The sequence below is a fragment of the Aedes albopictus genome, chromosome 2 (assembly GCF_035046485.1).
Source record: "Aedes albopictus strain Foshan chromosome 2, AalbF5, whole genome shotgun sequence".
NCBI lineage: Eukaryota > Metazoa > Arthropoda > Insecta > Diptera > Culicidae > Aedes > Aedes albopictus.
The window spans coordinates 448611210-448627402 of NC_085137.1; the positions used below are offsets into that span (position 1 = coordinate 448611210).

The 16193-nt window shown below is 36.7% G+C and overlaps 1 protein-coding gene across 6 annotated transcripts in view; it reads left to right on the top strand.

Moving 5' to 3' along the window:
• The window catches only part of LOC109410035 (E3 ubiquitin-protein ligase AMFR), a 162096-nt gene that overhangs the window by 98529 nt on the left and 47374 nt on the right, over positions 1-16193 (top strand). The gene's annotated exons all lie outside the window — the stretch shown is intronic.

Here is a 16193-nt window from a genome sequence, read left to right on the forward strand (position 1 = left end):
CAAATAATAATAAGTCATCAAAATGACACCAGCCTCCACAGGAAAGTGATCAATCAATCAATCAATTTCAATCGCGCCCGCAAACGTTTTTTGCATTTGTTCGTATAGTGTGTTGAAGTGATGATGGATAGCGAACCTCTGCATGTGCTTGTAGATGCTGCAATCTACAATCCGAATTATGAATCATCCGATCTGCTACAAGTATAGTGCTATTATGGCGCGATGCCGCACCGCACACGCATCGGTAAGACGTGAGAAAGTTCAAGAGGCTGTATGGAATTTCACTACTGATGCATGCCTCATGGGAGTACCGTCAAATGGGGTAATGTTGATATTTATATTCATGGCTACCCAAAATTAAAACAGTTCTCATTGCATTTTTTTTAAATCTCCTGTAGAGTTTTGCATGAAATTTAACCTCGATTTTCTCGCCGAGGGAGAAGAGAATGGCAACGAACGGGAATCAAATTAAACCACCGGAAACTGTCAAAACTCGTATGGAAGAGATGAGGGCAGGAGGAACGTGAGTGAACCTAACGAACGTTCATTCGTGGCGTCATCGTGCAAAATTTAATTTGCGGTTTTTATAAAAAATGAGTGAATTAACTGTTGCCATTCTCTTTTTTGATGATCATCTTTGGGACGAGAATGACAACTGCCACGTCAGATTGCTGATCATACATATCATTGCATCTGCGCAAGTTCATGCGAATGTTTTGAGAAGTGGCTGTTCAGCAGACGTTCACGTTGGTGCGTAGGTTGCCGTTTGGTAGGAGTAAAGTTTAAAAGAAATATCGCACTTTTTGAACGCATCTGGAATTAGCGATAACTATGAAATGTGAATATATTCACCCAGGTAAAAAATAATTTAGTACACCCCCAATCAATTACTTAAAAAATAAAAATTGGGTGTGCAGATCAAAGAGCCATCTTAAGGTCGCCAAGTGATCTTTTAAGGTGATTCAATCTGCACTTTGAAATCAAACACAAATACATTAACACAGTTGTGCCTTTTCCATCTTCCTCTCTGGAGACCTCGTTGTAGTTTGAGTAGTCAGTGGTCGATCCCACAACTCTCGTGCCACATTTATCACTTCATGTGATCAGTGCTTCTTTATTCAAATCACAAAAGCCTGCAATCTGGGTTAAACCCAACCGCAAACTCAATCAGCACCATTGTTCCTCCTCTTTCGCGTTGCATTAGCACCTCCACCAATCGGGCTAAAGTGTATGCCCTTGTCTCGCACAGCCGAATTAATGTCATGAAGCCACAATCAACAATCATCATGCACAATCTATTTGCATGTCAAAGGTGCCCAGCTTACTCAGCAGCACATCTAAATATGGCCGACCGCATTTGTTTAAAGTTCATCTCCGTTCGCCCCCGCAGCCGACCGTATGATTACGCGCTTATGAAATTTTCGTGCCAATAAAACTGCCTTACACTGTGACCCCGCCGCCCGGCCGCCGCATTGCATAATGAACCATAACCATATGGAAGCGTGCGAGATGATGGGTGCCATGACGTCTTCAAGCACCTCACAATCCCTCTCGTACGATCCATTACCCGTCGCGTCGTGTGAAGTGTGCCTCTTTGAATTCCTAAAATTTTCACCTTATCTCCCATCCCCGTGAGTTGGAGGTGATTAGCATACAATGAGGCATCGATTACCTACATGTGGCAGAAAGTGCGGTCCAATAAACCCAACTACATGAGAAAAGTGTTGTCTAATTACGTACGAGATGCAACCGACTAAAGTACGGACGGTAGCAATGGAAATCACAGACACGGTTCAATGTAGCCGAAATACGGTCGGATTTGCCGCTCACATGAGAGTGAATAGAACATTGACAGCACTCGATTGGTACCGTGAAATGGGATGAAACTGGCCAGAAAAATGTATGATTTTGCCAAAATCATTTTGGTTTTATCTAACAACCCGACTAGAAAATTATATAAAGTTTATATCATATTGTGTTATGATGTTATAATATTTTTCTCTAACTTATTATGTTATAAACTAGATGCAGGCCCGAGCAAAGGCGGATAACAAACTGATATCACTTTGATAATAAACTGTGTTATCGGTGTTATTATTTTGTTATTTTTGTTATCATCTTTTTCAATTGATGACAACCAGATTATAACAAATTAAGTTATCGATAATTTTGGTCTACAGCGATAACTTAAAAATACTAAATGATAACAAAATATGTTAACTGTTTCCAAACGCTCATTTCAAAGTTTTCCCAAAACTAAAAGTCTGATGAAGCTTGATCCTAAAAATAGATTCCGATTTCCCCCTTCAATGCGACTGTAGTGCGAAAGCGTAGCCTCTTATTACTTTCACTCTCAATGAGTCCCGTTGGTATAGGGGCTATCGGCTGCGACCGACAATCACTCGATCAGGGTTCGAGACCCACCTGGGCGCAATAGTTGAAAACATTGGTTGTAAATTATAAGAAACTTTTTTCAATAGGTGGTGATGTCGGTAAAGTAGATTTTCACTATTTTGGTCGGTAAAATAGCACTGAATGATAACTAATTGATAACAAAATAAGTTATCAATCAGCTGTATTTTTTCGTGTTAATAACTAAATATATTGTTGAGCATAATATTGTATAACACAATTAGTTATCAACTTGAACTTATTGATAACATAACTTCTTATCATTTTGGTATTCGAGAAGTAAATCTGAGTTATCATTTTTGTTATGTTGACTCTTAATTCAACCTAAATGATAACAAACTCAATTATCAAACGAATGATAACCAGGTAACAGAACTTGTTATAATTTTGTTATCCGCCTTTGCTCGGGGATGATGTTAAAATAACTAAAATTGTAACAAAAAGTATACTAGTCTTATCACGATTATAACCTATTTGATTAATCATATCAAAATTATAACAAAAAGTGATATAAATTTAAGTTTCAGCGTTTGTACTTTCTATCAAAATTTGATACAATTTTGTTACATTATTTTTCAAACGTCGAAGACTCAAAACTAAATTATAATACAATGAGATATCAAACAACATTTACAACATAATGTGATATAATTAAGTAATAGTATTTTGATCACACCAAGGATGTTGAACATGATTATATCACAATCAGTTATAAATATCATGGTTTGTTAAGATTCTGTTATTTTTGTTACAATTTTCTAGTCAGGAACTGTTTCGGCAAGCTTAGTATTGTTGTTCTTGTGGTGGTTTGACAACTTTTGAGTTCATTGCAATAAAGCGCAATGATTGGTTTTATTGTAATCGTGATGTGTTTATTATCAGCTTAAGCGAATATTAATATTTTTGCAATTTTCCTACTTTTTTAGCTGATTTCCGAAACTTTTTCTACTCATAGACACAGCCACCATGAATATGAATCGACCCGTGGAAGAGCCAAGCTGATCGGTTTGTCCGTTCGTGAGTTTTGTTGCCTCAACGGGACTTTGAATAAATCAACATAATAAATAAACATAATTTGGTATTGGAACAAAATATACTCGAAAATAAAAGTGCTCCGATGTTGCAAAAAAACGGTAGGAATGATATTTACCTAAAAATAATTAGACCCGTAATTTCTTGTTTCACAATAAGAATAACCATTTTTAAAATAGGGTGAACCAAAAAAAAAAACATTTTTCATTTTATTTTCAAACCAGCATAACTTTTTTTTTACTTATTCGTTTATTTGGAAGGCCCGGGCGCCACATGGGCATAACTGAGCCAAAATCTTTTGTTTTTACATTGATTTTACATTTTGCAATGTATTACTGCCTTAATACTATGTTAGTTTGGGAAGCCGAAGTACTCGTGGCTGTTTCGAGGTTAAGGATTGGAAAAAAATAAAATAAAGTTGGGAAGCATAGCTTTTGAACCATTGATTTTCAATATTTTTCACGAATTCTAGTTTCTAAAAAAATATCGCGAAGAAATAGGTATGCAAAAAATATCATATCAGTGTTTTGCCTTTCTCGTACACTAAGTGTACTGGAAAGGCTATATGTTCACTCCAAAAATGACTTTTTGATAGAAGGCCCGGAGAGTCGAGTCACATATACCAATCGACTTAGCTCGACGGATTGAGGTGATGTCTGTGTGTGTGTATGTGTGTGTGTGTGTATGTGTGTGTACAAAAAAACTCACATCACTTATTGGCAGTAAACCTCAACCGATTTTAATGACCGACGGTTCATTCGACCCGGCATATAGTCCCATTGTTTCCTATTGAAAATGGTCCGGATCGGTCCAGCCGTTCCGGAGTTATGGCCATTTAGATGTTCCGTATCGGTACCTCTGGGAGGGACCAGACATGAAAATGCAACAAAACCATGCATGCGACATATCAAACCACGGCATTTTCGATCATCTGATAAATGGAAAGCAGGAAAATAGTCTCAGACCATATCTGAACCGGTAGTGTTCCGGAACCGGTTCCGGATGTCCCACCGGAAGTGGCCAAATATAAAAGAGAACCAAACCCATGCATGCGACACATCAAACAACGGCATTTTCGATAATCTGATGAACGGTAAGTAGGAAAATAGTCTCAGACCATATCAGAACCGGTAGTGTTCCAGAACCGGTTCCGGATGCCTCGCCGGAAGTTGCCAAATATAAAAGAGAACTAAACCCATGCACGTGACACATCAAACAGCGGCATTTTCGGTAACCTGATGAACAGCTAGCAGGAAAATAGTATCAGATTATATCTGAACCGGTAGTGTTCTGGAACCGGTTCCGGATGTCGCACCGGAAGTGGCCAAATATAATAGAGAACCAAACACATGCATGCGACACATCAAACCGTGGCATTTTCGATAGCCTGATGATCGATAAGCAGGAAAATAGTCTCAGACCATATCTGAACCGGTAGTGTTCCGGAACCGGTTCCAGATGTCCCGCCGGAAGTGGCCATACACAAAAGAGAACCATACCCATGCATGCGACACATCAAACCACAGCATTTTCGATAATCTGATGAACGGTAAGCAGGGAAATAGTCTCAGACCATATCAGAACCGGTAGTTTTCCGGAACCGGTTCCGGATGTCCCGCCGGAAGTGGTCAAATATAAAAGAGAACCAAACCCATGCATGCGACAGCGGCATTTTTGATAACGTGATGAACGGTTAGCAGGAAAACAATATCAGATCATATATGAACTGGTAGTGTTCCGGAACCGGTTCTGGGTGTTCCGCCGGAAGTGACCACATATAAAATTGAACATAACTCATTCATGCGACACAACAAACAGCGGTATTTTCGATAACCTGATGAACGGTTAGCAGGAAAACACTATCAGTCCATATCTGAACCGGTAGTGTTCCTGAACCGGTTCCGGGGGGTCCCGATGGGTGAATGCAAACTTTTTAAGGAGTGATGTGTACGCATATGGTCAAATCTCAACCGTTACATAGTAATTAACTTTAGATGTTTTTGACTTTGCTTGTCTCAAACTGGCTATAACTTTAAAAAGGTCAAACTTATCGCAACTTTTTAACCCACATTCGAAACTTTATTTAATTTTCTATCAAAAACAGATCTTTTAATCTAATGGTTTAGTTAAATATCTTAGCATGTACTGATTTATCGACCGTATTCTATCTCTACTCCCTTATACTTATGAGTAGAAAGAGACCGATATAGCCACAAAATCATCAAGTTAAATATCTTAGTTTTCTACAGAATTTAAGCTCTAAAATATTGTTTTGCCTTTCTCGTGCACCGAAGTGTACTGAAAGGCTATGTGTTCACTATATGGCTATATGGCGTCTCAAAATTCAAGATGGCGGCAAAAACTTCAAGACGGCAGCTGTTTAATTGAGGTTTACGCTCTAAAACCATTCAATATGGGTGTATCTGATATGGGGAAGAAGTCTGGAGTCCAAAAATAGCGACCAGAATTTCCAAGCTGCTGGACATAAATCCTAAATGGCGGCTCAAAATTCAAGATTGCGGCTGTTGTTTAAGAGTTCAAGGCTCAAAAATCAAAAACCAGATAAATGATATGATCTCTGATGCCATGAAATGGATTTCTGTTAAACGTATGAAAGTACGATATTCATCAACATGTCACTTGAGTTGTGTTGAAATGTGTTTTCGAAGGCACGAGAAAGGCACCATCACCGCTAGGTGGATTAATTAGGGTTTTTTTTTCACAATATTGGATCACAACGACTTTATTTTTCTATCGACAGTTTTACTACTTTTAAATAAAAAAAATAGAAATGATCTTGAAGCCACTCTTAAGCTGCATTTTATTTTACTTTTTAAATTTTACGTTTTGTGCTCATATACATATGGAATGACCATGCGTCACCATAACTTTAAAATAGCCGTTTATTTATTTTTTAATTTACAGCCTTGGCCACTGGGTAAATATCATTTAGTAAAAAAACAGCGAATTCGTCAGCCGCAGAGTGATAATACTCCATGCATTACTTCAGAAGTTCCTTCCAAATTCTTCCATAAATTCCTACGGAAGTTTTTTCTCAGATTCGTCCTAGAGTTTTTTCTGAGATTCATTTGGAAGCCCCATCTGGAATTCTTCCAGGAGTGCCTTCAGAGATTGATGTACGAGTTCTCTATACAATTTATCCAGTGGTTCCTTCGAGGGATCCCCCCAGGAGTTCTTACTAACATTAGTCCAGCAGTTTCTTCTGGTGTTCCTCCAGGATTAATTGTGGGAGTCCTCAAGAAGTTTCTTCTTGGATTTGTCAAGAAATTCCTCTGAGGATTTCCTTTTTTGAGGCTTCCTCCAGTAGTTCCTGAATTATTGAAAAAAAATATCCTATCTGATTGTTTTGTCTTTTTCATACATTTCCGATCAAAAGTTTTGGGTCACTCTCTCAAAAACATGTCATTTTTTAGGGCCATATTGCATCTTATTTCATAATCCTTGGTCTCATTCAAAAGATAATCAATAAAATAGATAAGTCAAAGAAAACTTTAAACACGATTTAGGTAAATTGTTTACTAGAATATTTTTATGTAAACTTAACTTAAAATTGCAACATTTGAAAAAAAATGAATTTAAACTTACGGCAGTATCGCTGGAAATTGGGTCGATCAAGTTTTAAGATGAGGGCGATAATATAACCTAATTTCTATGAGCATTAGAGTGGGTCAGCGTTGTATGGAGAAACTTTAAATTTGACCGCATCAACCCGGAACAAAGCTTTTTTGACTCCTTTTTGCGTCCAAAACAACTGTGCAAAATTCGGGAGCGATTGGTTGCGTCCCCGTATTCCGCATTGTGGTTGAAATTTGTATGGAAGTTGGTATGGGAAAACGTACTTTTTTGCATTTTACTCATAAGTTGAATTCTTTTGTCTAATACCGTTTAACTAATAACGTTAAAGTATAGCCTAGGATATACCGAAAAACTTTGCCGAAGACCGCAAAGTGATCCGACGCTTGTGAAAAAAGTTATTCGCTTGGTAACTTAGGCCAAAAACTGAGATTTTATTATTGATGTTATTCCTTTACATGTTAAATGATAAGCTCCACCAGGCAATCTGTGCGTTATAACTTTTTTCACTAGTGTCGGATCACTTTGCGGTCTTCGGCAAAGTTTTTCGGCATATCCTAGGCTATGCTTCAACGTCATTAGTTAGATAGTTTTAGACGAAAAATTTCAATTTATGAGAAAAATGCAAAAAAGCTCGTTTTCCCATACTAAATTCCATACAAACTTCAATCGCAAAGCGGAATACGGGGACGCTATCAATCGCTCCCAAATTCTGCACAGTTGTTTTGGACGCTAAAAGGAATTGAAAAAGCATTGTTCCAAAAAATCGACTTTGTTGACCCAGTCTAATGAGCATTCATCTGCTTCTCACCGAAATCTAAAACATCTAGAAAAAAAAACCTATCAAGTTAATTAATTCTTGATGTCTACGAGCAAAAGTTTGGGGTCATTTCAGTAAACCATGGAAAAGTTTTTTGTTAATAACTTTGCCATCTTTCATTAAAATTCAACTATTTTTGTTTTATTTTAAACATAAACTTACTGCATAAACATTGAACTAAACAAATTTCTTAAAACTTGTATACTAAAACTTAAGGTAAAGTAATTAACTTTACATAATATTTTTGTATATAAAAATAATTGAGTACAGTCTTGACTCCTACTACACGGTTGGTTCGGGGGTGCAGTAGGAATGCGTGTTGTGGGAATCCCACAGCTCATGGGATTTCGCCTAATTGGGGGTGTGAGCGAATATCTCAGACGTATTACAAGATAGCACCATACTTTCTTTGGCAAAGTTGTAGTACTAGAATAGATCTACCATACAATGACAACTATCATCCAATTAGTTGGCAATTTGGCCATGTAATAGGAATCCGTGTAATAGGTGACCGTGTAGACGGAAGCGGTGTAGTAGGAGTCTTGACTGTACGTTAAATTAAAGACATAATAAGTAAGTTTAGTTTATTATCTGAAAAATTGAGCCAAAATGAATTAAATTTGAATTAAAGATAACTTTAGATAGCTTTTGGTCGATGACTTTAAGAGATAATTTAATTTTATTTTATTTTTGTAAAATTGTGAAATTGTATTTTTTACATGTTTCCAAAAATAAGAATTGCCTACGTGATTTTGTGAATTTTAACGCCTTTGAATTTTGTACCTACCCACGAGTTAAAGAAAAAAATACTCTCCTTAATATTAAAAGTTACAAAAAAACTTTTACAAAATTAGATTTTTTTTTTCTTGCATTGTTTTTATTTTAAAATATTAAGTACCCTCATAAATATAAAAAATAACACTGCCATTTTACTTTTTTGGTATTGTAAGAAAAATAGTATTTTTGACATTCGGCCATTTTTATTTCGCTCTCCAGAATATAATATAATCACCAATGTAATGTTTAGAGAATTTTCTCTGAAATCCTGAATTTTCTTCACAAATTCCTCTAAGGATTCCTTCTTTTCAAAAATCTTCCAATGAGTAATTCGATAATTTTCTGCAATTCAACTAGAGATTCATTCCAAAATTTCACCATGTTTTTTTTAGAAATTCTGTCATGTAATTTTATCATGAATTTATTTCCTGCCGGGAGTCTTTCAGAAATTTGTCCAGGAATTCCTTCGTAAATTTATTTTAAAATATATTTAGAAATTACTTTAACCAATTCTTCAACGATACCTTCAGAAATTATTTCGGGTTGGTTCAGTCAATATTCTAAAAATCCGAAATTAAACCAAGAGGTCCTCCAGAAGCTCCACTAGCAGGAATATCACTTTAACGTCATTTGATAATTGTCTTTGCTTCAGATTTGTTCTCTTTAGATTCTTTCAGAAATTTCTCATAGGATTTCTTTAGAAAATCTTCCATGGATTTCTGTTTTTTTTTTCAAAATCCCATAACATGACCGAAGAATTTCTACAGAAGCGTGGAGCGGACCTGGTGTGATGGTTAGAATATTGACTATCACGCCGAGGACCTGGGATCGAATCCCACTCCCGACAAACTCACAAAAATGTGGATTCTTCCTTCGGAAGGGAAGTAAAGCGTGGGTCCCGAGATGAACTAGCCTAGGGCTTAAAATCTCGTTAATACAGAAAGAAAAAAAAAATCTACAGAAGCTCTCCAGGCAGGAATTTCTCTTTTTCTTTAGCAAGGCTTCTAGCGGTTAATTTGAAAAATTTCTCCAGGAATTCCAATCAGAATTTTCTCGAAGGATTTCTTTAGAAAATCTTTCATGAATTTCTCAAAAAAAATCCTCCGTGGAATCTCCAAGAAATTTTTACAGACATTTCATCAGCAATTCTTTCAGAAAGGCTTTCAGGAAGTTTTTCTGGTTTTTACAGAATTTTGTCAAAACATCCTTAGAGAAATTTCTACAATTACCCCATTAGGAAATCTGCTATGAATTCCTCAAGGATTTTTTTTGTGGTAGTCTTTCAAGAAATTCCTCCAAGGATTCCTTCAGAATTTTCTCGTGAGAATTTTTTATAAGATTTCTTATTGGTTTCCTCAAAAATTCTTCCAGAGTTTTCATCAGAAATTTCTCCAGAAATTAAGGATTGCTTCAGAAAATGATTCCCGCAGATGTTTTTCGATGAATTCCTTCAAATAGTCTGACACAATTGCCGCATGGATTCCTTTGCATCATTCATTCAGGGATTCCTTTCAGAAAATATTCCACGGTCCTCCCAGGGAATAATTAAGAAAATGTTGAATAGATTGGTTAAGACATATGTCCTTGAATTTCATCAGAATTTTCTTTTCGAAGATTCTTCCAGGCCTTAAAAGAACATTCAAAATTTCTGCTTTAATTTTTATCAGAAGTCTCTCATGAAATTTACCAAGGATTCTTTTGGAAAATCTTCAAAAAAAAATATTTAGGATACTCAATTACTGAAAAAAACTTAAGGAATCATAAAATCTGCCAAGGATTTGTGGAGAAATTCCCGCACTGGTTTCTTAGTGATTTCTCTTAAAAATCTTGTAGGGATTCCTTAAAAATTCATCCAGGGCAAAATTCATCGGAAGGAATATCTCCAGAAATTTATTCAGGGATTCTTCCAGGCTTTCAGTGGTTATGGCAGGCATTCCTCCAATGATTGCATCAGAAATTAACATAGAGGTTCCTTAAGGAATTCCTCCTGGTGTCAGAGCTCTTTCTAGAAATATTTCCTAGAATATTCTATAGGAATTCCTTTAGAAGTTCTTTGCGAATTTTTTCTAGGACTTTTCACAGAGCCTAATCCATTTATTTCTCCTGATATTCCTCCAGGAATTCCTCAGAAATACTGCCATGGATTCATCAAGCAATTGCTTCCGGAAATCCTCAAGGAATTATAAGGGATATCTCCAATTATTCCAACAATATACAGGGGATGTCCAAAATGTTTGGGATAGGCAACTTTTTTCTCTCACAAAAATGTTCAAAATGCTGTAACTTTTCATAGAGTGCACCTATTATATGTGCATGATTGGTACAAATTTGATATCGATTGGTTAATCTTTCGCGAAGTCAGAATCGTTCTGATAAAAAACTATTTTTTAGACAACTAATTTTTGAACTGTCTTATTTCGGAAACCAGTGAACAGAATTGAATATTTTTTTTTACGTTATGCTAATTCAAGGTGAGTTTTGTTTTATTGGGTAGTTTTTGAATGTTTTATTAATAAATGTTGAACAACACAGATTGAACTACATGAAATAACAATGGTATTGCATACTTTTAGGCGTTAATCGGTGTTTGCAGATTTATCCCAATTTTTACAAAATTACCTCCATTTCGTAACAACACACTTCGTTAAGACATTCAAGGCCAGATCTATCGAGAATAAGAGGCCATTCATTGAAAAAATAGTAGAAACGAAGTCGTAAAGCAGATTGTTTGAAGGGGATGACAAATGACGAAAATATCAACAATATTTATTTTTTGCACAAAAAGTTGTACATAAACTAGGTTTTAAAGAAAACACGTCTAAGATGAAGTCTCATATGTAACGAATTGATCTACGTTTGCCTTTTTATAAACTGATTGAAGGAATCATAGTTATAAGATAAACTATACAATGCCTGTCGTACTTTCAAAGTTACCCGCATTATCAAATCATTTTACGGTATATTTTTTTTTTTTTTCAGAAAAGCTGTCTAGAAACGCCCCCGATAATTTCTTCGGAAATTTCTCAATGAACTCAGAAATATTTACAGGGGCTGCACCAGTATTTCTAACAGGATTTCTCCAGGAATTTCTCCCGCTGTTCCTTTAGAAATATATGGATTCGATCAGAGATTACTCCTAGAATTCTAGTCCTACAGGTTTTTTTTTAGAACTTCTTCTAGTGCAAATAATGCTTTTAGTATCTATATATATAAAAATGCAGTGGCATACGTGGGACCGCGCATAACTCGCGAAAGGAAAGTCCAATTTAAGTCGTCTTGGTTTCGTTCTGTTAGTTTTCACCCAAGGAAGGTTTATGAGACAAAAAACATGTAAAAATTGCGAGTTTTTGAAAATCGATCTTTCATACATTTGGACCGGGGACTTGGTCTTGGCTAGCAACTTGAAACGTCAAAAAACGCAGTAGGCAAGACAAAGTTTGCCGGGTACAGCTAGTTTAGTTTAAAAACAAAAAAAAGATTCACATTTTTGAATTCCTGAGAGAGGGTTATTCTTTTCCTTTCAGGAGCAAAACAGTTCCCATATTGTTTTGATAATTGGTCTATGAAATTTCGTAACAGTTACAGCTTCTTGAGAGCTTCACAGCCAGCCACGCGCGAGAGAGAGAGTAACCAGCTCTGATTATTCCATGACAACACTGACTGCTTCAAAGCTGCAGCATTTGCCTGGGACACAATTGATCCTGTATACTTTTTGAGTTACTTTCTAACTGTGCAAAATTTTTGCTAGATCGAAGAAATTATATATTAGTGCCAACCTGTTTTAAATGGGTTAGTATGGGGAAAATTTACTTCTTCGAGGAAAAATCGCTAGGAGTTGTCTCTTGATCCCTAAAAATAAGTCGATGAATGATTTCTGTAGAAAATTTCACGAGGAATCAGCAAAGACCGTAAAGCAATACGACGCACAGTGGCTTATTTCGAACAAAAGAAAAACGGACGCATTTCAGAAACGCGTTTTCAGTTTATAGCGCAGTTTCGAGATCGAAAGGAATCGCTCAAGAAACTTCTTGAGTGATTCCTGGCAGAAACTTTCTTCGGTGACTGCCATTTAACCTGTCATTTCTTCACTACTGCGTACTGGGATCGAAGAAAAAACGGTTTCTTGAGCGATTCTGGCAAGGAATTTCCCATGCATCAAAATATACTGAGAAATTCCTTTTGAACTGCGAACAGTGCTTATAGAAAATAGGGTATTATATGTAAAAAAAATCCGGGGATATCGAATACTGGTATGCTATAATAGAGGACCTCTATATTGTCAAACATGCACAACTTTGATAAAGACATTCCAAAATTATGGTACCTTATGTAAAAAAGTCCAAGGAATCGAATACCGGTGTCCCCTTTATTGTCAAATATCGATAAGTGGCCTAATTCACCCCTATTCTAGCCCCTATTCCCCTATAAGTTGAATTACTTGCAAAAAAATGATCTTTTACAATGCACAACTTCGATAAAGACAATATATAATTATGGTAAATTTCGTAAATAAGTTCAAGGAAGGAATCGAATGCCAGTATTCCCTCTATTGTCAAACATCGATAAGTTGTCCAATTTACCCCTATTCCTCCATAAGTAGATCTTTTCCAAAATATCGATTCAAAACAATGCACAACTTTGATTAACACATTCCAAAATGATGGTACCTTATGTAAAAAAGTCCAAGGAATCGAATGCCGGTATCCCGAACAGAGTCTGACAACAAAATGATAGCAAATCGAAAACTCGATTTGTATTCAACAGCAAATTGATATCACATTTTGATATCAGTTGGTCTTGACTAAATTTGATTTCAAACTTAGATTTCGTTTTGCTGTCGCTTCAAACTATTTAAAAAAAAATTTTTTTTAGGTTATTTCATAACTTCTAGACAATCTTGTATAACAACTTAAGGAATATACCATTAGTGTAGTTATCTTATGGCATTTAGGATTTGATATCAATCGAAAAACCCCTATATTTAACGATTTTCCATTTTTTGTACTGATAGCAAAAACAGTTATCAATTTGCTATCACTAATAGCAGGAATTGTTTTTAACTTGCTGTTACGGGAACATTTTTCTGCTCTCAGTTTTGATGTTTTAACCGTTAAAACGACCAAAACGACAACAACCTGAGTTATCATAATTTGCAATATCACAACATCAAAATTTGTTTTCAATTTGCTGTCAGACTTTGCTCGGGTATCCCTTTTATTGACCATCATCAAGAAGTGGCCCAATTTACCCCTATTCCCCTATAACGTGCGACGTTCGTGGAAAAAGATTGATCAAATGACAAGATTTTATTATTTATTGTTATTCCTTACATGCTAAATCGCGTTGCCCTGCAATTGGGTTTTTAGTCAATAACTTTTTCTACTTGCCTTAAATCGCTTTCCGGAGGGTTGGTTTCTTTAAAATTTTCAACAGAAATCATTCATCGGTTCGTTTTTAGGAATTTTTTAGGAAAAGTGATTTTCCCCATAGTAAATTGTATGAAAACTTAAAACGACTGATGCTAAAAATATAGTTTCTCCGATTGACCTGAAAGTTGGCACAGTTGATATGGGAACAAAATGAAACTCGAAAAGTGTACAGAAGTGAAATGTCATTTTTTGTCCCATGCAGCATACAAAAATCAGATATCATACCAAAACAACCTATCAAAAGTTTTAATGGCCAATTATTATTGTACAGGTTTTGAGAACCGATATAAAACCGAATACCTTTTATTTTGGTTTTAGAATGGTTCTAAGAGCCTCCCCAAGTCTATTTGACTAAAAATTGTTACTTGGGAACCTAGGTATTATTCGCTAATATATAGGTATTGTAAATAGCTAATGTTGATATTCAAGGAAATTGTAGGGATTTCTGGAAGGTTTTCGGAAAGTTTAGGAGTAGTTTCAGGAAAGTATGAAGATTTTAATGGATTTCTTTTTCTTCTTTTTGGCTCTACGTTCACATTGGAACTTGGCCTGCCTCTCTTGGACATAGTTTTCTTTGAGCACTTCCACAGTTATTAATTGAAGGGCTTTCTTTGTCTGCCATTGCATGAATTTGTATATTTTGAGGCAAGTACAATGATACACTATGCCCAGGGAGTCGAAAAAATTTTCCCGACCGAAACGGGAATCGGACCCGCCGTATTCGGATTGGCGATTTGAAGCCGTAACCACTAGGCTAACTGGAGACTGGAGCTCAAGGGGGTTTTAAGGGGGTATCATTGGCGTTTCAAAGATGGATCCAGAACTATTACAGCCAGTTTCATGAAAATCTAAGCAGAGTTTTGAAGGAGATTTTTGCTAGGCTATATGGGCTTTTAGGATAATTGAGAGGTGATGGATGTCAGGCAGATTCAATTGGTTTAGAAGGCTTTGGAGAGTTCGGTTCGGATACCGACTCTTTCAGAAAAAAATATCACTGAATTCACAGAGATCGCTGATTTACAACCGTATGTTGATCAACCGCAACACACAATAACTGCGGCATTTCCACAGATACATCACCTTCTCCAGAGGAAACTCCACACAAACCAGCCACCCATCAGTGGCGTGAGAGTTTTCCACGTCACGTGTAGCCGGTGAAACTTGACACGCTTACACGTGTTTCCCAATAGATAAGAAACTTATGACTTCCACAAACCGAATTGCCTTCTGGTTATTCGTGTGATTGTGTATATAGTTAAGCACTTCAATGTCACTGATCAGGGTGATACGGTGGCGGGCGGTGGCTTCCAACTAAGTCGTTACTACTGTGTGGTGTGTGCATTCTAATGCCGCTCCGTGTAGATATACGTAAACGTTCTAGCCGCGCCGCCGGTCGAAGGTGTGAACTAACCGGTTGAGTACATACTAAATACGCGCCGGCTCCGATTCTGAACGCTTATGACTAGAAAGGAAGGCACCTTGGTGCTTGCTGGTGGGTGCTCTAGCCTCACACACCTGTATGTATCTCTCCAGTCCCACATATATGGTGCAGTTTCAGTCAGGGATGAACGGCAAACTCACGTTTCAGAATGGATTTCACCTTAGAAAATGTGCGGCATGCATTGCAAATACAGGAAGTTGGACTTCAATTGGCACCTGATTAGATGGTTTGTAATGAGCGTGTTGGGACGGTCAGTACACGGCGTGGGGATTGCTTGATATTCAGTCGAATGTTAGCCGATGTTAGACGGAAAGTGCGAATTTTTGCACCTTGGCGACAAAAGGGGATTCTTTTTTCGTTTCGTTTTTAAAATCAGGAAGTGATTTTTCGCCAACCAAAGCGAACTGGTGGCAAAATGTCAACAAGAATCATCACTGTCTGTCACTGTCACTAGGCTCAATAGGCAATGGTGGATGGATAGTTGTAGCCGCACGCTATGTCCTAAGGGAAGTACCTATTATGAAAGTCGAATGTACCTCAAATGTGATTCCATAGGATCGTAGGTTTGGTCCTCTAGTTTCAGAATCTGTGCGGTTTAAAATATTTCATCTTGGGTTTTTCGATTTTTTTCGATTTGTTTGATTTTTTCCCTATTTTCCCATATAAATGACGAAAAAAGTCATTTTAA